General features: G+C 43.0%; 1 protein-coding gene across 2 annotated transcripts in view; it reads left to right on the plus strand.

Moving 5' to 3' along the window:
- LOC144694479 (protein phosphatase 3 catalytic subunit alpha) overlaps nucleotides 1–21,863 on the plus strand; it is a 324,803-nt gene that overhangs the window by 102,467 nt on the left and 200,473 nt on the right. The window lies entirely within an intron of this gene.

Below are 21,863 nucleotides of genomic sequence, written 5' to 3' on the forward strand. Positions count from 1 at the left end.
TTTTACGCGACAAGTTGTTGTGATCTGGAATGCGCTGCCTGAAAGTGCGGTGGAAGCAGATTCAGTCGGAACTTTCAAAAGGAAATTGGATAAATATTTGAAAAGCAAAATTTTACACAGCTACTGGGAACAAACAGAGGAGTGGAACTAATTGGATAGTTCTTTCAAAGGGCTGGCACAGGTACAAAGGACTGAATGGCCTCCGGTTGCGCTGTGAGATATTTTGATTGTGTGTCTGGGATTTGGATTTCACGATCATTCTGAGGAGATTAGCTGCCATCTTGAAAAATCAAGAAACTGTTAAATATGTTAGAGACCTAAATATTGAATAGTTTTTGATAACTGCTCACAGAGTAAATGAAAACGTTGGCAGTATTACAATTGAAATGTGTTTGGAGCAATTTACAAAATGCTAATGAAGAATCTGTTCTGCATTTTCTCTTCTGCAATATTTATTTGATGTCCTTGGTAATCATTCCTTGTCCAACCAATATGATCTTATCTTTGTATAATTCATTTTATTTGCAAACCCACCAATTTGTGAGTTGTTTAAATTAGTTTGAACTCTTCTCATGAAGCTGTCATTTCATTTCCATAGAGATTGAAGAAGCCATTTACTAGACAGTTTAACAAATTGGTTGGTTGTACACGCCGTAGGATGATGTGGCTGACAACACATTAATGTGCATTGGTAAATAAGCAGCATCCAATCTATTTGGATTCAGGATCAATTATTTTGTAAGCCCCAATCACTGAGAGTGATTAGAATGTTAAACTCACTCCTGCAAGAAGTAGTTGAGATGAATAGTATGGATACATTTAGGAGATGAGGGAGAAAGGATTGGAAGGATATTTTAATAGTTAGATGAGGAAGAATTGGAAGAGGCGTGTAGAGCATAAACACCAGCAGAGACCTGTTGGGCCAAATGGCCTGTTTCTGTACTGGACGTTCTGTGCACTATGCAATACTATGTAATCTGCCAGGTCTCCATTTTCTTTGAGTATTGGAGTGTCTGATGCATATCTTGGTTTAATATTGGGAGTCTGTACATTGTGGGCCAGTATTAATGGATTGCATTAGTCAAATTAGAGCTTGTTCTAATGGGGATGGTCTGAAGAGCATTTTCGAAAGGAGCAGAAAGTGATGTGCAATGGCAAGTCAAAATCGGACTGAGTAAAGGGCCTCACGAATTATGCTGCTGAGTCAGATGCTTTTGACTGACTCACTGAGAGATGGTGTAATGGCGTGTGGGATGTGAGTGTGACCATCAGTGAGTTTTATATGTACTCCTCCCACTTGTGCAGCAATCATGGTAATGCTGTACAGGAACTGTGCCAGCTAAACATTTCAATCCTGGAGCACTTTTACAGCAATATTAATTTTAACAAAAAGATCCTTGACAATGAGTTTGAAACCTCTGGGTTAGGAGATATTTCATAGGCACATTTACACTACAGGTTTCAATCCTGCAGCAATGTTATCAAAAGTGTGAGAACGATGTGTTTGCAACTGCTCATGTTTCAAGGTGAAGATAGGTTTCAATGAGGACAACAGGTTGCACAGCCTAGGCTTGTATTTCCTTGAAAGTAGAATATTAAGATCCAATTGAGATGTTTAAGACAATTAAAGGATTCACTAGTGTCGAAGAGAGAGAAACTATTTCCTCTGGTGGAGGGAGCCCAGAACAAGGGGGCAGAACCTTAAAATTGGAGCCAGGCTGTCAGGGGTGATGTCAGGAAGCACATCCTCACACAAAGGGGAGTGGAAATCTGGAACTCTCTCCCAAGCTTAAAAACTTGGCCCAATAGGTCGCTTTTAAAGAGGGGAGAGAGGCGAAAGTGTTTAGAGGGGTAATTCCAGGACCTGGGTACTAGGCAGATAAAGGCAAAGCCACCAATGGTGGGGTGATGAAAATAGGATGTACAAGAGGCCAGAATTGAAGGAGTGCTGAGATCTTGGAGGGTTGTAGGGCTTGGAGGAGGTTGCAGAGTCAGGGAGATGTGAGGCCCTGGAGGGACTTTTAAAATTGAGGCCATCTTAAATCTGAGCTCTGCTACCTTGCTTTATGCTGGCGAGGGAATGGTGAAATCCCCAGAACGACCTCCAGCCTATTGTGGTCCACTTGCTTCTGAACTTGTGGCTGAAAAGTCTTGCTAAGGTTCGGTTAGAATTCCGAAGGGCAATGCGTTGAAATTAACTTCTAGTTTGTTCTAACCTGAATGTCCACTAGGATTTACAGATCTGTGGATTAGTAGGACCACAGCAAAAGTGAGGTCAGCTCCTTTGTTGGGAGCATTCAGGATTTTGAAAACTGAGAAAATCCTCAGAGGATTAATTAGCATCAAATTGACAATGTCCCTGCAATGTTTAATGGCTATGTTGCCTGTAGTCAAAGATGGTGCAGCACTTCCATAATTGGATGATATTGCGACTGGTGGCTTGTTATATGCATGTTTGGGTCACACAATCTGCATTGAAAATGATGAATATCCCTTGACTCAAGTGGCCTCCACCCCACCAGAGTATTTTTTAAAATATTCATGTATGTTGCAGGCAGTAAAGTAGATCTTCAAACTGGTGCTAATGGATTTGAGAGAATTTCTGGACCTGTGAAAACATCAGAATCCTCAGCAGAGCATACCGTGGGCTGCAAGGACAGTACCTGATTTCTGTGTTCTATATTGTAATCTTTGTCATAGGAATGGTTACGCGACATGAGGCCATTCGGCCCATCCTGTCCGTATTGGCTCTTTGCAAGAGCAATTCACCTAGTGCCACTTCTCCCTGTAGCCCTGCAAATTTTTCCTCTTCACATAATTATCCAATTCCCTCTTGAATGCTACAATTGAATCTGCCTCCACCACACTCTCAGGCAGTGCATTCCAGATCCCAACCACTCAGAGTGAAAAAGCTTTCTCCCATGTCACCATTACTTCTTTTGCCAATTACCTTAAATCTGCCCTCTCATTCTTGATCCTTCCACCAACAGGAACAGTTTCTCCCTGTCTGCTCTGTCCAGACCCCTCAGGATCTTGAATACCTCTCTCAAATCTCGTCTCAGCCTTCTGTTCTCCAATAAAAACTGTCCAAACTTCTCCAATCTATCCTTGTTACTGAAGCTCCTCATCCCTGGAACCATTCTCATGAATTTTTCCCACCCTCTCCAATGCCTTCACATCCTTTCTAAAGTGCAACACCCAGAACTGGACACAATACTCCAGCTGAAGCCGGACCAGTCTTTTATAATATCATAAACACTTATAGATTTGCTGGCATTTTATTTCACATGCTTGCCAGTCGATGTTTTCTGCAATGATTATCACACTTCCTCTTTGTTCATCTCTCACTGTCATTCAGTTAGAATGCTAGGCACTGCCTATAGGTCTGTATTCACACAGAGTATTGGCATCAGCAGGTGGTATGAGTTCCTCGTTCTCCACCCCACGCCCCTACCCGTACAAACACTGGATATGCTCCAGCGCCATATAGCAATAATTCCCATCTAAACGGTAAGAAATCCCCCCCCCGCCCCCCCGCTTTACTAATAGATTTAAAGAGAACTGAACTCTGTTATAATTGGAAGGGCTGAGCAGTGGTCAGAGGTAGATCCTGGAGTTTTTGATGTGGAGACGGAGAGGTTAAGGGGGAAGGAATCCTAGGAGAGTGAGTGAAGCAGCAGGATGCTGGGTTTATCAATGGAGTAAGTGTGGCAGATACACGGAAGGTTGGAATCGAAGCCTTGGCGTGTTCAGAGGGAATGTCGGGCTGGTGGAGATTGAAGATGTCTGGTGCAGCAAGGCCATGTTTTGGATGGTGGGGGATTTTCTTTTTGTGGAGGTAGGCAAGGATTTTACATCTACTGAGGTGGGAAGCCATGAGGCAGTTGAGGACCATGCAAGTGAGAGTGATAGGTGCAACAACAACTATTTGCATTTACATAGTGCCTTTAACACAGTTAAACATCTTAAGGTGTGTCACAGGAACGATTGCTTATCTGACTGACGTTTGACTCCAACCCACATGAGATATTAGATCATGTGACCAAAATCTTGGTCAAAGAGGTTGGCTTTAAGGAACTTGAAGGAAGGGAGAGAGAGGTAGAGACAGAACAAGTTGGATAAGTTGGGATATAAGGAGGGTGGAGCATGAAGAATGGGGTAGGGAGCAGGTGATGAAGACCTAGACAGAGTATCACAAAAATCTTTGTAGGCTTGATGAAGAAAGCAAACAAGAAAAGCTGCTGTGTAAATGACGGAGTGAGAAATCCATACTGGGGATTAAAATTGTTCAATTTATTGGGTTTACGGATGAATTAAAACAATTTGGTCATTTATATTTGCATGAATAACATACAATAATTTACCCTGGAATTAAGTGGTTGGGTGGATTTTGTGTAAAGATGATTGCACAGCTCAGAAACAGAACACTCAGCTCACCTAGACCATGCTAGGGTTTCTGCTCAATTTAAGTTGATCGTTGAACTGTAGTATTTGAGAAACTTAGTGATGAAAGACATGAATGGTTAACTGTAGAATTTAAACCCATTTTCTTCCTTTCTGATGAAAAACCTATTATGTGTATTTGGATCAATATAGGTGATGCAAAGTGTTGTAAATCTAAAGACTGTGTATTGATCTGGTTTTCAGGAGAACTGGATCAATAACTCTTTCATGTGGAAGAGGTAGAGGGTATTTATTTAAACAGGAACAAAACTCTCACACTCATGGCAGTATCCCACTCCATGCAAAAGTGGAACAAGATAAGTTGTTGTTGTGCCATCTGTAATCTGTCTTTGTTTCTGTAAGGGAGATGTGTATTTCATGGTAATGTTAACAGGGTTGGTATCTAACCAAAGGCTACACTAAAACCAAGAGCTGCATTAATTCAGGGTTCAAGTGTTTTGTGTGTAGGGGGATGATGTGGGAGGTGCCCAGGAGCATCATGCACAAGTCCTCAAGCAACATGATCTTCAAACCATGGCTGAGTGTAATTCAGCTGCATTGTCAGTACCAGCCACCCCTACATAGGATATTTGGAAAAGGCTTTGATGTGTACGGTCAGTTAATAGTTGGCTCCGTAGCAGGAAGGGGAACTGATTTATATTTGGCAGAGACAGATGTGCTCACTCCCCTGCATTGCTGCTCCGCTCCTTTGCTGGTGCCCATCAGCAGGAATGGTCGGAGTTTTCTGTCATGTTATCTTAATTGGTTGAATAACAGACATTGGGGCTTTCTTGATATCGAAGCCCAGGGATCAGTCTTTGTGTGTCACAGTGTCAGGTTCTTCCTTGCTAGTTCAATTAGCAGCACATCACGAGATTCATTCAACACGAGACTTAACTTGTTCAGCTGTCTCGGGCCTAAGCTCTGTCTCCGTCCGCGCCCCCCCCACCTCTCTCTCTCTCTCTCTCTCTTTCTCTCTCTCCCCTCCTTCAAAATGCTTTGTAAAACCTACCAGTTTGACCAAGGATTTGTCCCTCTGGCATAATATTTCCATACCTGGCTCGATATCAGATTTTGTTTTATAATGCTCCTGTGAAGCACCTTGGCATGTTTTATTACATGAAAGGCAAGATATAAATTCAAAGGTGTTGGGTGTTTCAATGTGACAATTTCAATTCTAAATCTCTGTTTGCTTTTCCCCATTTTGAATTGTGCCTTGTTCTCTTAGTTGCTTCATTATGGAAGGATTATTATAGCTTGCAATCTTTTTTTAAAAAATTGCCTTGACTGTACAAAGGAAAATATAAACTAAGCCCTCCCCTCTGCTCCCTCAGAATAATAGGAAAATTATAAAAATCAGTTTTTAATTGCGAAACAGCCTTGACCTCTGCTTGGAAACTTCAGAGCACCAGCGTGTAGTAAATACTCAGGATTATTAATACTGAACCCTACAATCCCTTTGGGGAAGAATGCTACCAAAGGGAATTTAAATTAAGAGTCTTACTGGGTGGCATGTGTGTCCCTTTTACTGTTTCAGTAAAAGCTGTAACCCTGTAGAGGAATCTACAAATTGCAACATAGAAGGCATTTTGTTCTGTTGTGACTTTAATAGCAGCTGAATTCAGCAAACTAAATATTTACCTGTAGCCACTCCATGGTGTAATAACCTAGACTGATACATCAAGCGCAGTGTTGAGGAGGTGCTGCACTGTCTTTTGGCTAAGACTTGAACAAATGTTCCAGTCAGATAGGTCAATAATGACAGACCCGACCATCCTAGTTCAACAAAAAAAGCGAGTTGTTATAAATTCCGTGTGTGGAAGTTTGTGAAGGAGCGGGTGGGTTAAACACTAATGATTGAAATGGAATTGTATGGCAGGTGAGTGCAAAGAGATGTTGGAAGGATTAGATTAGGTGTTTAACATTCATGCATGTAAAGATGTGATTTAAGTATAAATTTGCTGCCAAGTGCAGGATGTGCAGTAACTGGAGCTACAACCCTGGGGCAGTTTGAGGTCAGAGAGAAAGACTTGTTGTGCCTCATTGTATCTGAGGAACATCTCGCAAGACCTTCACACAAGTTACTGCGCAGCACAGTTCTTTGACCAAAAGACAGCATCACTGACAGTGTAGCACCTCCTCAACACTGCTCAAGGTATCAGCTTAGATCTATACTCGTGCCCTGGAGTGGGGTTTGGATCTGTAAACTTTTGAGTCCGTGTTGCCAACCGAGACTTCAAACATAAACGAACCCAAATCCAGTCACAGTAGCTGTTTATGACCATGGAGGTTGATGATGAGCCTGTTGGGTTTACAGCCTAACAATTTACCCTCCCAAACAGTACTCAAATGTCATGGGGATGTCCAGATGATTTGTGGACAATAGAGATAAGGAGATGATAATTAATCTGATTCTTTGTGATGTACCTGCAGGTACACAGGCTGATTGCGTGAACTAGAGTAGATGGAGGCTAGTTACAAATGGGAGCGGAATAATGTTGCACTACACAAATATTTACTGGTAAATGATGTGCTGTTAAACTATGTAAATAGGGTCAGAATTTATTGAAGTGGGGCATCTCGCAGTTTGCCCATTAGTTAAACTTTTCCTTGCACCCTTCAGCTCAAATGTTTTGTCCTGTAACTGCTGGGAGTGTGAACTGATAGTGGGTCCAGCGAGGGCAATGAGCATCCGGGAACTCAGTGAGCGATGGGATCATCAATCCATCTCCTTAACCAATGAGATAAAGGATTGAGAAAGAATCAGAGGGAATGACAGAGAAGGGAATTGGGGGAATTAGAATCATATCAGATATAGAGAGAGAAATAGAGGGAAAGAAATATTGGATTAAGAGAAAGAAAAAGAACAAATGAAAAAACCCACAGAGAAAAACCAGGACAAAATTGTCAAACGTCTGTACCATTTGCACGAGTACTACTGGAGTTCCACGTTCAGTTACACAGGACCAGTTCAGCCAGCACCAGTCATCTCCAAGGTTTACTTTTTTTATGCCCCTCGAGTGAGAAAAAAAATGTGCCTCGCCCCCAAACCCCCCCCCCAGGAATGAAAAGGTTGGCCAAAAGCCTGTAATAAGGTATCTTGGAATTGAACCATTATGGGTGGTGTTGTACTCACTCTGGGGAGTGCACTCCCCTGAGCCTGTTCATTCTGACTCTGGGGTGCTTTCTCTGTGTGTGGAATTGAGCTCCTGATTCTCAGTCTTTGTGAAACTATATGGAGTGCAGGTGGATGAAAGATTTTGTTTTCAGATATTTTAACAGAGTGATGAAAGCTTTTTTCATGTTGAATTTTAAAAGCTCAAGTGGATCTGTTAAAAATGTGAAGCCTAACTGCTCCTGGCAAATAAGGAAACCCCGAGGCAAGATGCTTTCTTCCCCCACCTCCCAGCCAACGTGCAGTCAAAATATCTGAAAGCCCACTTTAATTTTGCGTCAGTTTTGGGTGCAATCTTCTGCCCTCTGCAATGGGCTCTCAAACCTTCAGTCAGCTACTGGAATAGTGGGGAAAAGGATTTGCATTTATACGGTGTCCTTCACCATCTCTGAACGTTCCAAAGCGCTTTACAGCTGATGCAATACTTTTCAAGGTGTAGCCCCTGTTTAAAGGTGATGTGCAGTAGCATAGCAGACAGCCACAATCAGGAATGTGATAATGACCAGCTAATCTGTTTTTAGTGATGTTGATTGAGGGATAATTATCGAGCAGGACACTAAGGAGAACTCCCTTGCTCTTCTTTGAAATTGTGCCATGGGATCTTTTACATCCCCTTGAGCGGGGAGAAGGGACCTCGGTTTATCCTCACTTGTTAGAAGGCACCTCAGACAGTGCAGCACTCCCTCAGTACTGGCACTGGGAGTGCCAGCCTAGATTTTTGTGCTCAAGTCTCGGGTTTGGGGGCTCTCTGAAGGTGCTGCATTTCACTTGGAAGTGTGAGTAGATTGTGGGACCACTGAATAGATGATGGGCTTAATCACCATTTGAAACTCTTTCGAGTTATCAACAGTCACAGATTGCAACTCTTTCGAGTACAATCACAGTTCTTGGTTTCCGGGAGTGGGACATGAACCCACAACCCTCTGATTCAAAGGCGAGGGTGCTATGAACTGAGCCACAGCTATGCCCTAACAACTCTGACCCATTTACTTTGATTTGTTAGTGTGCCATGTACCCTGTGTCTCAGCAGCCTACAGTCTTAGCCTTTTATAGTACATGAATAGAAAGCAGGAGCTGGAACTGCTGTGTTCCTCGTATGTCTGACAGTGTGAAAAATGTAGCAAGATGAGAATCAGCCAGTGTTAGTCTTCCTAATGCACACAAATGTGATTGTTGTTTTTGAACAGTCAGCTTTTCTGCAGAAAGTGTTTAAGATCTAATATTGAGATTTTTTTTCATCTTTGATGTGGTAACTTTCTCAACATTGAAGCATAACTGTTTGAATGTTCTGATGTATTGAATTTCATTTTGTCCCAAATAACTGTTGCAATACCATGAAGGTTTGTGGGTGAAGAGTGGAAAGGAAGAGGGCCATGCTAATTGATGCAGGCTTGTTAAATAAGTCTCATCTGAAAGAGAGCACTCCTGACAGTGCTGCAGTCCCTCAGTACTGGCACTGTCAGCTGAGATGTTTGTTCTCAAATCCCGGGAGTGCGTGTGTAGCACTTTGCACTTACTTGATGATGGCGGGAACATAGAAGACCAATCACTTATTCTTCAAAGCAGAATCTATCATATGTAACATTGGCTTATGATGTGAAATTTAAAGTTAGTTTGTCAGTCTCATATCTCCACTCTGCATGTAACTAATGTTAACACAGAGGTGCCTGATATAAATTAAGAAAAACAAATCAATTGATTCATTCCTTAATTAATATCTACATAGCTATGATTTGGATAAAGAGCATTCAATGTATTTGAACTTTTACTTCCCACACACCGACCTTTCCCAGTACAGTAGCTTAGCCGTTGGTCACTTTCTGTGTCCAAAAGTACTTTCTAAATTTAACCTTTACAGCTCTGCATCTGAGCCCTAGGCCTGCTGAACTGGCATTTCTGAGTTCACTCGTGCTATCCTGTAAAGTATCAAGTGTAACGTCCTTCGCAGATGCTTCTCTGTAAAGCTGAAATGCCACAGTTTATGTAGTTGTCTCTAATAGACAGTCCCTCTGATGTGTGAAGTTATAATCATTCCAAGCTGGAAAGAAAAGTCTTGCAGCAGTTTGAGATGGAAGACAGAATGAATGGAGCTCATGTGGAAGGTGAGGAAGTGTGAGCAAGTTTTGTTGAGCTTGAGGTTGGGACAAGGTACTTTGCTGGAGGAGGGAGGTGTACCCTACATAAACCTCCACTCTGCTTGACTTGGGACTACTCATTATTGAAGCTGGGAGTAAAATTGAGATATCACTTGGTGCTATTGATTCTCAGTGGCAAGCCCAATCACTGGCTCCATCCAACAAACAGACTTGCACTTATATAGCACCTTTAACAGAGTAAACAATCAAACGTTCTTCACAAGAGCGATTGTCAAACAAAATTTTACACTGAACAACATAAGGAAAGATTGAGGCAGGTAATCAAAAGCTTGACTGAAAGAGTTGGTTTTAACCAGCATCTTAAAGGAGAGGAGGGGAGGTTTCAGGAGGGTGCCCCAGAGGTTTGGACCCAGGTAGCTGAAGGCATGATCATGAATGGTGAAGCAAAGATCTCGGACACCAAGAGGCCAGAATTGGAGGAACACAAAGATCTTGTGCGGTTATAAGGCTGGAGGAGGTTACAGAGGTAGGAAGGGGCGAGACCATGATGGGATTTGAAAACAAGGATGAGAATTTTAAAAAGGAGATATTGCTGGACCGGGAGCCAGTGTAGGTCAGCGAGCGCAGGGGTGATTGATGAACATGAAGGATGTTGGCAGCAGAGTTTTAGATGAGTTGAAGTTCATGGGCAGTTGGTTGATTTTGTTTTTATATGCATATCTTTTCAATGACTTGTGAGCTGTGTGACCAGCGGCACCATCTTTTGGGTTGTGTGCTGATTAAATGGAACTTGTGACAAAGCACCTCATTGTATTGTGAAAGTATTGGGTTGAAGCAAAGCATGTTGATCATTCTTTTACTGCACTGATGAATATCTTGCATTCTTGTCTAAATAAAACTGAACATCACATTTGCTGTTTGGCCTTGTATGTGCAATTTTTTAACATTTACACCAAACATGTTGTGCTGTATACGCCCAATGATTCATTCAGAGATATACATGTAACTTCCTGCATTACCATCACTTGGCCAATCAGGATTGATAATTACTTTTCTCAGGACATTGCTCTGAAGTGTCTTTTAGATAGATCGGCCTTCACTGATCACCCAGTTGGACTCAGTTGGTAGCTCTCTTGCATTGGAGTCAGGGCTCTGAGTTCAAGGCCTATTTCAGGACTGCAGCATAATGTTACCAATCCTCCAGGATTTTCCCACAGTCCCAGAAACTACTGGGAGTAAGAAACCTTGGAGAAAAATTACAATAAAATAAATTGGACTCGGGGAAATGAGGCTGTTTGATTGGACGAGGTGGTTATTTTGTTATTCGTTCAAGGGATGTGGGTGTTGCTGGCTGGGCCAGCATTTATTGCCCAATCCTAATTGCCCTTGAGAAAAGAATGGCTTGCTAAGCCATTTCAGAGGGCATTTAAGTGTCAGCCACATTGCTGTGGGTCTGGAGTCACACGTAGGCCAGACCAGGTAAGGATGGCAGATTTCCTTCCCTAAAGGACATTAGTGAATCAGATGGGTTTTTACAACAATCGGCAATGGTTTCATGGTCATTATCAGACTTTTAATTCCAGATTTTTCAATGAATTCAAATTTCACCATCTGCCGTGGTGGGGTTCATACCCAGGTCCCCAGAGAATTACCCTGGGCATCTGGAGTGCCAATACCACAATGGCACTGCCTCCCCCTGGAGCTAGGAGAACATGTTAGGAAACTTCCAGTATTGATGCCGAACCAGAGTTATCAAACCCTACTTGACCTCAGCCGATATCTCTCATTGCTGTTGGAGGTGTTGTCTTTCAACCTGTCTGTGCGCTCAGGGGAGCGTACATGTCCCTTGACACCATATACTCTGCCATTCTGGCCATCGTACCACCCTCTGCCTATATTAGGTTTTACCAACCATGGTTGGATATGTTCCTGGAAGTTTTATGGAATGTCCTGCAGCCTCCATCCCCCCTGCTCCGCGCACACATTCTGGCCATCAGCTGCCCAACATGTCCAATCTTGCAGTGTCAATTATCCATCGACTAATTGGAAAGCAAACAGACTATGTATGTGATTGAGTGATTGATGCCTTGTGTTAGCGATCCCAATTATTTCTGTAACTCAGGAATTAAAGTGTTCAATGAAAATGAAAAATAAACTTTTTTACTGCCCTGAAATTTTTTCCCCCTGAGTTTATTGACAGCAGTATATGGTAGTCTTTAGTCTTTAATTTCTGGAGACCTCAGGGCAGTCCTGGAGAGTTGGCAACCCCACGGTTTGTGCAGTTTCACTGTGTGAAAGCTTTGGCCTATTTGGTTAAGTAATTCACTTTAGAAGGTAATTTGTTGGGATGTGATCAGATGTAATGTGAAAACACAAATGCTTTGGCTACATTTTCTTCTTTAGTAGCTTCTGTTTTTAATGTTCAACAATTAAACAATCTAATTCCATTGTAACAAGTTTCTATTGCCGATGTAATTAGAATTTGGAGGATAAATATAAATAGCTGAAAATTAAATTAACTTTCCACTTTATGCAACCATTTCAGGAGCAGGTCTGCATTCAAAAGGCATTTAACTTGCATCCATCCGTCTGTACATCCTGAACACCTAATCTAAAAGGAGGAATGCGAGAGCGCTTAGTGAGGATAGTTCCCTCTAATTGGCCCTTTAAATTCTTGCTGGCAGACAACAATCCCATAACCTCCATTTCAATACTACAGTACCCCAGTATGTCTGGGGCTCTATAATAGTCACAGTGATCCCAGCAAACAAACCTGTACCATCATATGGAGAGAAGGAAGGACTGAGCAAATGTTTTCATTTCAGACATTCTCTTAAACTTGAGCTACAGGCACATAATTGGGCTGTCCTCAAAAAGACGTCCCACCAATTCATTTGGAAAGAATACCACCATCGACAAGGCACGAGTCAGGAGTGTGATGGAATACTTGCCACTTGCCTGGATGAGTGCAGCTCCAACAACACTCAAGAAGTTTGACACCATCCAGGATAAAGCAGCCTGCTTGATTTGGCACCACATCCACAAACATTCACTCCCTCCGCTATCGACGCACAGTAGCAGCAGTGTGTACCATCTACAAGATGCACTGCAGGAACTCACCAAGGCTCCTCTGACAGCACCTTCCAAACCCACGACCACTACCGTCCAGAAGGACAAAGGCAGCAGATAGATGGGAACACCACCACCTGGAAGTTCCCCTCCAAATCACCCACCATCCTGACTTGGAAATATATCGCCGTTCCTCCACTGTCGCTGGGTCAAAATCCTGGAACTCTCTCCCTAACAGCACTGTGGATGTACCTACACCACATGGACTGCAGCAGTTCAAGAAGGCAAGCTCACCCCCACCTTCTCAAGGGCAACTAGGGGATGGGCAATAAATGCTGGCCCAGCCAGTGACTCCCACATCCCGTGAACGAATAAAAAAAAGGAGCAAAAATGTCCAAACTCAAATTATCCAAGAAAATGTTTAGAATTTCATTCAGTCACTGAAACAGGCCATTCGGCCCAGCTGGTCCATGTTAGTGTTTATGCTGCACATGAGCCTCCTCCCACCCGATCACATCTCCTTCTATTCATTTCTTCTTGTGAGTTTATACAACTTCCCCTTAAATGTATCAATACTATCCATGTCTACCAGTCCACCTTCTCACCATTCTCTGGATAAAGAATGTCTCCTGAATTCCCTATTGGATGTATTAGTGACTATCTTATATTGATGGCCCCTAGTTTGTATATCCCCTTCCAGCAGAAACATCTTTTCTATGTCAACCCCAACAAGCTCTTCATTTTAAGACCTATACAAAGTTACATCTCTGCCTTCTCTTTTCGAGAGAAGAGAGCTCCAGCCTCTTCAGTTTTTCCTGATAGGTATAATTCCTGAGTTCTGAAATCATCCTTGAACCTTCTCCAGAGCCTCTATATCCGTTTTTATAATATTGAGGCCAGAACAACAAAGCTTTAGGGAGGTGGCAGCTGAAGGCATTCACCAATGGTGGAACAATTAAAATCAGGGATGCTTAGGAGGCCAACATTGAAGGAGCGCAAATATCTCTGAGGGTTGTCAGGCTGGAGGAGGTTACAGAGATAGGGAGGGTTGTAGGGGCTGGAGGAGGTTACAGAGATAGGGAGGGTTGTAGGGGCTGGAGGTGGTTACAGAGATAGGGAGGGTTGTAGGGGCTGGAGGTGGTTACAGAGATAGGGAGGGTAGTCGGGCTGGAGGAGGTTACGGAGATAGGGAGGGTTGTAGGGGCTGGAGGAGGTTACGGAGATAGGAAGGGTTGTAGGGGCTGGAGGAGGTTACAGAGATAGGGAGGGTTGTAGGGGCTGGAGGTGGTTACAGAGATAGGGAGGGTCATAGGGGGCTGGAGGAGGTTACAGAGATAGGGAGGGTTTTAGGGGCTGGAGGAGGTTACAGAGATAGGGAGGGTTGTAGGGGCTGGAGGAGGTTACAGAGATAGGGAGGGTTGTAGGGGGCTGGAGGAGGTTACAGAGATAGGGAGGGTTGTCGGGCTGGAGGAGGTTACAGAGATCAAGGAGGGTTGTAGGGTTGGAAAGGAGTAGAGTAGGGGGAGGGGAAGGTCTGTAATGTGTAATAAATAGTTTATTTCCGTTTGTTGATGAGTCAAGTTTGATCTTATCTGCCATGCGTGATATGTCGACTGTGGGCTATCCTGTGTGAATAGATTTATATTCTGCTCTAATTGAGGCCATCAGTCAGTAAAACTCCACATTGCCATGTAAACTGCTGAAACACTTTTCAATGCAAGTTGACCTCTGCTTATTCCTACATGGGTGGTCTCCTGAGCCTTTTATTCCACTTTGCTTACCACCATTGCTGCTGCCACATTTTTTACACGCTAGTTTGCTTTGCTTTCATACTTTCAGCTCTCTTCCTTGGTTTTGGGTAGTGTTGGGGGAGGGTAGAGGATGTTTAGATAAGATCCTCTAATCTATATTCACATGTGCTGGGCTGATGAAAGTGCTTTTGTGCCTATGAATGTTTGCAAACAAACAGCTGGAAGAGGATCCCTCTTGGTTCTAGATTGCATGAAAAGATCGAGGCTGCTGGGAATTGGAACATTGACTTTTCTCCAGTTCATGTGGATTTATGAAGATAACCCAACATTGTCAAAATTTTGTTTCCTTTTTACAAACTCTGGGTAGGATGTAAACCATAAATGATACTTGCAGTGAGTCAAGGTTGCTCTATTTTTACCCTCCCAGCATCACATTTAAGTCACATTCTCCATGGGACAAAGATGGGATGAAACAACTTTCATTTATATAGCACCTTAAACATAGTTAAAATGTTCCAAGGCACTTCGCAGAAACATTCAAAAACAGAATTTAACCCCGAGCCACATAGGGAGATATTAAGACAGACGGTCAAAAGCTTGGTCAAAGAAGTAGGTTTTTAAAGGGTTATTTAAAAGAGGAGAGAGGCGGAGAGGTTTAGGGATGGAATTCCAGAGCTAACTGCCCAGGCAGCTGAAGGCACGGCTGTCAGTGGTGGAGCGATGGAAATCAGGGATATGCAAGAGGCTGGAATTGGAGGGGTGCAGAGATCTGAGAGGGTCGTGAGGCTGGAGGAGATTATGGAGATAGGGAGAGTTGTAAGGGTTGGAGGAGGTTACAGAGATAGGGAGCATGGTAGGGGCTGGAGGAGTTTACAGAAATGGGGAGGATTGTAGGGGTTGGAGGAGGTTGCAGAGTTAGGGAGTGTTGTAGTGGCTGGAGGAGGTTACAGAGATAGGGAGGGTTGTAGGAACTGGAAGAGGTTACAGAGATAGGGAGAGTTGTAGGGGCTGGAGGAGGTTACAGAGATAGGGAGGGGTGTAGGGGCTGGAAGAGGTTACAGAGATAGGGAGGGTTGTAGGGGCTGGAGGAGGTTACAGAGATAGGGAGGGTTGTAGGGGCTGGAGGAGGTTCTAGAGATAGGGGTGTAGGGGCTGGAGGAGGTTACGGAGATAGGGAGGGGTGAAAGGCGGGTGACAGTTTATGCTTGAAGATCTACTGTTCAGCATTTTCATCAGTCTATGCCAATCGATCATGTGTGCTGTTTGCAACTTTCCCTGATTCTTAAGGTGAAGGAACTCTGCCCCTTCTTCAACAAATATCTTTGTTTCCTTGGCTGTGGTTCTGTAAATTACCATTTCCCCTCCGTTATCTCCTCAAGTTGTCTATTCTCATGTGAGAGTGGAAAGTAAGTATTGCTGGAATGACTGAGGGCAATGCTGCCTCTGGCCCCAGTCCTGTCCTGATGTCCATAGGTACTGAGCAGCAGGGGGCTGAAGGAGGGCAATCTCTAAGAGGAATGTAAGGGGTTTTTAATCTCCTTACTCTCTCCTAATGCCCTATCAGAGAGCACCTCACTCGAGAGAGAGGCAGGGGAGGGGCATTGAAGCTGAATCTTCTACTTTGTAAGGTTGGTCTGTTCACTGTAATTATGAGCTGCCATAAATCCAATCGGGAACTCAGGAGAGACGTTTTTTCCCAGAGAGTGGTGAGAATGTGGAACTCACTGCCACAGGGAATGGTTGAGGTGAATAGTAGGGGTACATTTAAGGGGAAACTGGGTAAACACATGAGGGAGAAAGGAATGGAAGAGATGTGGATGGGGTGAGATGATATAGGGTGGGAGGCAGAAATGCCAGCACGGAGCAGTTGGGCTGAATGGCCTGTTTCTGTGCTGCAGATTGTGTGGAATTACTGAGCTAGTGGGGCAGGATGGGGGTGTACAGGAGACAGGCTTGTTGATTTTTAAGAATATATACACTGGGCTTCCAGGTGTGCCTGTATTTCATGTGATTGACCCCAAATCTTTTTTTGGATTGGGATAGGGGAATTCTATTTTTGTTTGTAAAGTTGAATATTAAGAGAGGGAGAATGTTTCTTTATAATATTACATAGTGGCTAGCTGTCTAATTACTTTCTAATTTGTGCTTGTAACATGCACAATTATTTTGTATCCTAAATAAACATCAACAGAAAATGACAGAATTCCAGGGTAGGTAATTAATCTCGGGGAAAACACTGCTGGGAATTTGAATTCATGGTCGGGGGTAATCGCGCGCTAATGCATCTCAGTGAAGCAGGCCCTGCAGAGCAGGTGAAATGTTAACATTAGAGCAGCATTTGTGTTTTTGGGGAATCTCTTTCACTAAAGATGTCATTTGTGGGGAATTCACTGAATCTTGCAGGAAGCCAGAGGCCATTCGGCCCATGGCACCTGTGCTAGCTCTTTGAAAGAGCTATCCAATTAATGCTACTTACACTACTTTTCCCTCATAGTTCTCAAAACCTTTCCTTTCGCGAATATATATCCAGGCCATTGGCCTTGCTCCTCTTTAACTCTAACCTCCTCCAGCCCTGCAACTCTTCAAGATGTTAGCTCTCCAACTCTGGCCTCTTGGGCATCCCCGATTTTAATTGCTGCACCATTCAGCTGCCTCTTTCAAATCCTGGAATCTCCTCCCTAAACATCTCCACCGCCTTTCTACCTCTCTCTTCTCCTTTACAACATTCCTTTAAACCTGCCCTTTGATCAAACATCAGATTACCTGTCCTTAGTATCTCAATATTCAACTTTGCCTGATTGTGCTGCTGCGAAGTGCCTTGGGATGTTTTGCTGTGTAAGAGCTGACATGCAAATACACATTGTTGTGTGTGAAATGCTTAATGCTGCTGCCTCTGTAATGCCGTTACGGAGCAGTGTAGAAGGGGACAGTCGGCTGTTCAGATTTATTTTTGTTTGAAAGAATATTGCATTAGCCAGTAGTCTGAATTTAGTGATTCTTGCACAGGGGGCTTGATATAAATTAACAGTTTGATTAAGCGCTGTTGTGCAGTTGAGATAGTTTGCACACTAGCTACGAGGTCGTCTGAAGTGCAGATGCAGGCATTTTATTAAAGAAACTTGATTTACTTTCGGTTAAAGAAATTCTGGAGCTTTGGCCCTGAAACTGGAGTTTTAAGTCCATGAAAGGATTTAGTTATTATTTCTGCTCCCTCTGGTCCTGAGTGATCTACATTAGGGATCAGTGTGCAAGGTGATCTATCCATTTATTCCCAGTTACCAGCAGTAAAGAGGAATGGGATGGATTTGCAACATTAGAAAAAAGCACAGTCAACGTAGTGTCCTATCCTGGCATAAATGCTTTATGCAATGAGAGATGTGGATCTGTAGCAGTGAGTCGCTAATGTAATTGACATGAGCAATGAGTGAGAAGCTGAAGTTGTTAATGTGCATTAATCCTGAGGCTGTGCTGCAAACTCCCTCCTACTGAGCTATTATTCTGTTGATACAGGACACTTGCTGTCCCAAATAAAGCTTTCTAATGGAACTGGATTTTATTATGATTCACCCATCAACAAAGCATGTCGCTGTACAACCTGTTTCTAAGTGAGCACTAGTTGCTTTTGTTGTATTTTCCATCTCCTTTATGTAAGAGCCCACAGTTTGAAGTGGCATCAAGGGATAGTAGAGCTGCAGTACGGAACACTCCATTTGTTTTAGGTGCTCAGGCTTGGCAGCAGACATTTCCTGATCAGGTTGAGTGTGCCTCAGAGGCTGGAGAGTGCTCTTTGTTCTGCCCCAAACAGCCACACAGAAAATGTAACCTCAGAGGAGTATTTGCTGCTGCATCAGTGCAGTTTTGTTTCTCTGCTCGATTTAACCAATTTGTGTTTACATTGTGGGCACAACCCATATCATTTTTTCAATGCTTCCAACAAAGCCTACTACAAAAATTACCCAGGAACATTTTTCGAAGGAATGCAGGAGCCGAAGGCCATTCCACGGACTTGCCCATGTTCTTCTCAAGCCGCATGAGTGATGCACATTAAATACTGCCTAACCTACTGACAAGAGTTACAGTTGAGAAAATGGTTAAGTTAGTTTCCTGCTCCATTTGCAATGCCAATATGCGTGTATAAGGTACCAGTGTAACTGGCTCACTAAGTGGTGAGTCCCTTTGATGTTTAACATGTGCTAGTTTAGCCTCAAATGTTAAAGCTCATACAACATTGCCATTAAACCAAGGGGTCGCAGGGGGGGGATGATATTGCTGCTGTCTCAGGGGCTGGATCATTAACTCTTGACATCATTTTTGAAGTAATTTAGAGCCCTCGCCTTTCATGACCTCGGGACATCTCTTTTGGGAATTACTTTTTGAAGTGTAGTCACAGTTGTAATGTAGAAAACCGTGGCAGCCAACTTGTGCACAGCAAGATCCCACAAACAGGTTGTTACCCACTGAGCCCTGGATGGCCCCTAAGACACCCTGGCAGTGCAACTGTCAGTTTCTGTTGACAAATTGCTAACAAAGATTACTTTCTTTGAGAAATTTCGCAATGTTAGAACAATGTTTTAATAGTATTATGGATGAATGGTTCTTGATGGTTTGTACTTGGGATCTGTTCAGACTTGACAAACAGAATGTTACTGTTTGTTATTAGTTAAGTTAAATTTCCTCAGCTGAGTATTGGTGTTGAATTACCCGTTTGGCAGTAGATATTTTGTAGGGCCCAATCTGCACAACCTTAGCAGGTCGATTTTTTATATTGAAAACACATTTATTTAAGAAGACGTGCTTCTCCTTGCCTTCCCCAGCCCCTGTCTTCCCCCAGCCCCTGTCTTCCTTCCCCCTGAAATGCTGTTTGCAAGTCCTTCAGTTTTCCCACAAATTGTACACAAAAATATCAGAGAGTTGAAAACTGAACCCTTTTTAATTAATTAACTCTACAGAAATTATCCTTCTGATTTTCTGCCTCTGGCTCTTGGCTTTACTAGATCGAGCAGTTTCATACACTTTTTCTATTTTCGTTCATTTATTTTGCACTGGCTGGTAATGGGAGCTGTAAATTCTTGTGCCCAACTTGTGTCCCTGTCTAGCTGTCGCTTCCTGCCACCTTAATTACATTTACAAGGCTTGTGACTCTGGTCATTCAGCTGTCCAGACGGCACCTCACAATAAAGAGTCCACTCTGTCTCTGGAATGACAGTCGGTGCGTTCTAGTTTGTGTCGCTCTGTCCATGTGCTAGAAAGAGGGAAATCGGCAGGAGTCCTGGGTTCTTTCTCTCTGGTGGAACCCTGGTGAGTGTGTGCTTGCGTTCAAATCAATTGAATCCCAATGTGTCCAATCTTTTGGGCAAGTGACGTTTTCCATTAGCCCTTGGTACTTCCTGACTTCAGTCCTGAGTGGTCCAGGTTCTGAACTTATCCAAAACCCCTTCACAATTGGAAAAGCTCAGCAGGTCTGGCAGCATCTGTGGAGAGCGAAACAGAGTCAATATTTCGAGTCCGTATGACCCTTTTTCAGAGAGAATGACCCTTCATCTGAAGAAGGGTCATACGGACTCTAAACGTTAACTCTGTTTCTCTCTCCACAGATGCTGTTAGACCTGCTGAGTTTTTCTAGCATGTTTCAGATTTCCAGCATCTGCAGTATTTTGCTTTTATGCAAGTTATTGCTGTTTAGTCAGATCCTCTGCGCAAACCCCCCTCTGCCTCCTCCCCACCCCCAACCCTGATGACAACTTCAGATCAGTGGCCACTGATCACTAGTTTAGTCAAATTTCTACAAAAGATTAGGAAGAAAGAGAAAAATCCGCTGTCATTTTTATGCAGCTGGACAAACACACTTCGAAACACTATGTTTTTTGCAAACAGCGAAACTGGCAAATACCGACATAAGATGCATTGTTTGAATCCACAGGCAAGAGTCTGACAGAAACAGAGGAAAAGCAAATTCAGCAGAGAGAGGATGAATGCAGCTGGAAATGTCAGGGCTCCGATCCTGTCGGAATACTTTATTGCTCTTTCACTGCCTCTGGGATCGCAGCCTGAAGTTTAGTCTGGTACAAAGTGCTAGTCTTAGATTTATTTATTTTTTAAATACGTTTCTGAGACTTACAAGTACTAATCCAATGTTTTTCTTGCATTTTTTTTTTAAAAAGCGTTTTACTTTGCACCACATTAAAAATTTGCAGCTGAAGTTGTTGATTTGAAAAGCATTTGTATTACTCACATAAAAGATTTTGAAATTGTGCCAGAATTTTGCATATCTGCTTAAAGCGAGTGTGGAATTTCAAAGGGAATGCATCCTAGTGAAATATTAATGCCAGTTTGTAACAATGGAGGACACTTGAAAAAGGACTGTTCAAATGCAACATGTTCATAATGGAAAATAACTGCTTGGAAATAGAATTAACATCAAATGCCCCCAGCGCCCTAACCATATGCATACTGAAGTGTTCTGTACTTTAAGAAAAGGTCTGAATGCTTTTTGCTTGACTATTGCTGCATAAACAAAATAGGAGCTACTTCAAAGGTTGAATTATGCAGTCTGCCCTTAATTCAAAGTTGCTTAATTCAAATGATCCGATTCCTTTTTTTTTAAGTACTAAATTCCCACTTCATATTAATTATGTTGCTTAATTCAATTCTTGGTGAAAAAAATTACAATGATCAGAAATAGATTATATAAAAATTCAAATGAAGTTAAATGGTCCATCAGTCCCTCTGTATGGCTAGATAATTAAAAACTTTGCATCTAGTTCATGTTCACACAGGTGAAAAATAAATGAGTGTCAGTGTGCAACTGAGCGCATGTGTATATAAAATATAAAAGACATTCCCAGACAAAATAAAATTATCAAAAGAACTGCAGTTTCTTCTGAGTAAATCACATTACCAAAAGTTTATTTTCCTCAGTGTTAATGTTTGTTTAGAGGGTGCTGAACTGGTGATTTTTGTCACTTGGAGGGGAACTTGCAGGTGGTGGTTTTCTCATGCATCTGCTGCCCTTGTCCTTCTAGGTGGGAGAGGTCATGGGTTTGGAAGGTGCTGTCGAAGGAACCTTGGTGAATTCCTGCAGTGCATTTTGTAGATGGTGCACACACTGCTGCTACTGTGCGTCGGTGGTGGAGCGAGTGAATGTTTATGGTGGTGGCTGAGGTTCCAATCATCAAACGGCTCCTTTGTCTTGGATGGAGCCCTGGAGTGGGAACACCACCACCTGCAAGTTCCGCTCCAAGTGAACCCAGAACCTTGTGACTCAGAGGCAAGAGTGGTCCCAACTGAATCATGGCTGATGAGAATTGGGGAGAACCCTTCACTGGCTGG

Source organism: Cetorhinus maximus, chromosome 1, assembly GCF_964194155.1.
Source record: "Cetorhinus maximus chromosome 1, sCetMax3.hap1.1, whole genome shotgun sequence".
In the NCBI taxonomy this organism is placed as follows: Eukaryota; Metazoa; Chordata; class Chondrichthyes; order Lamniformes; family Cetorhinidae; genus Cetorhinus; species Cetorhinus maximus.